Source organism: Limulus polyphemus, unplaced genomic scaffold (genome assembly GCF_000517525.1).
Source record: "Limulus polyphemus unplaced genomic scaffold, Limulus_polyphemus-2.1.2 Scaffold738, whole genome shotgun sequence".
Classification (NCBI taxonomy): domain Eukaryota; kingdom Metazoa; phylum Arthropoda; class Merostomata; order Xiphosura; family Limulidae; genus Limulus; species Limulus polyphemus.
The window spans coordinates 255705-257041 of record NW_013666348.1 but is presented as its reverse complement, the minus strand read 5'-3'; the positions used below and the strand labels follow the sequence as shown (position 1 = coordinate 257041).

Here is a 1337-nt window from a genome sequence, read left to right as displayed (position 1 = left end):
TATCTGTGCTGTTCGTGTTGTAGAATTATTTACGGAATTATTCGTACTGAAGATAGTGAAGATGAGGGCTATTCTTCTGAAGAAAACGATTTTGTTTAAACACATGAAATTTAATGGTCCTTTTCAGGACCATCACATCCTGAGAAAGAAAAAGCTATTATTGCACACATTGCCTCTACTGATGAAAAGTTTCTCACTTTTTTTATATTTACAGTAAACATTGCCATTAATTATTGTCAGATTTTTTTAAAGATTTATATATATCATCCTTAGCGAGATCAACTTTGTTAATTAATGCTATTGATGGTGTTTATGAATTACGGAATTAAAATTTTTGATTTCTCTGTCACTTTTGTAGAAACTAATCCATTATTTGTTTTTCTCAGGTAGTGGTTATGCGACTAACGAACAAAGGTGAAAGCATTAGTCACCTTTTGGCGTCACTTCTTAGAGAGTTCCTTTGATCTGGATTATATATGTGTATAAAAATAATAGATAAACATACTTACAGACATGGGTTACGAGTGTATACTTTATGATGAATATTTTCAAATCATGTGATCATCATCTCCTTTCAAATCATTATGGTGAGTGTCCTGTATAATTTGTTTATAGAAATTTGTTTTATTTACGCAGTCATATGACTGAACATTTAAATGTTCCCAATTACTACTTCACTGGGCCAGCCATTGGTATTATACAAAATATACATAATATATTTCAAATGGAGATTCGTACAGAAGATAATGAACAAGAAAGCTATTCTTCTCCTGAAGAAAACGATTTTTCTTAAACGAATAAAATTTAAAGGTCCTTTTTAGGACCATTACATTCTGAGAAAGAGAAAGCTATGATTGTACATATCATTAGAAACGGATATTCATAAAGTGTAATTTATCTACACGAGAGCTATCTGCGCTAGCCGTCCCTAATTTAGCAGTGTAAGACTAGAGAGAAGGCAGCTAGTCATCACAACCCACCGCCAACTCTTGGGCTACTCTTTTTACCAATGAATAGTGGGATTGACCATCACTTTATAACGCCCTCACGGCTGAAAGGGCGATAATGTTTGATGGGATGGGGATTCGAATCTGCACTGAGTGTTTTATATCACTATCTAAAGTGAAAGAACTATTGTTTACTGACATTTAAATTTCAGTGGCAAACAAAAACTGTAGTTAAAGTATGGTTAACATTAAATTTATGTAGGAAATATATTATTATATAGAGTTTGAACCATTTATTTCAATAATAAGTATAATGTAAATACATAGATAGCGACAATGTATTATAATTTACTTTTATTTTGATAAAAGTTTCCACCTCTTCTTTCTAGC

The 1337-nt window shown here is 31.7% G+C and overlaps 1 protein-coding gene and 1 long non-coding RNA gene across 2 annotated transcripts in view; one reads left to right on the top strand and one right to left on the bottom strand.

Annotated features, from left to right (window-relative positions):
- LOC111085958 (transmembrane protein FAM155B-like) overlaps positions 1 to 439 on the top strand; it is a 74974-nt gene extending 74535 nt beyond the window's left edge. The window contains exon 4 of the transcript XR_002610726.1: positions 387 to 439. The gene's annotated coding sequence lies outside the window, so the exon portion shown is untranslated. The remainder of the gene's footprint in view (positions 1 to 386) is intronic.
- The window catches only part of LOC111085959, a 38716-nt gene extending 38123 nt beyond the window's left edge, over positions 1 to 593 (bottom strand). Inside the window, exon 1 of the long non-coding RNA XR_002610728.1 lies at positions 510 to 593. This is a non-coding gene — a long non-coding RNA (uncharacterized LOC111085959). The remainder of the gene's footprint in view (positions 1 to 509) is intronic.
- Positions 594 to 1337: the final 744 nt, after the last annotated feature.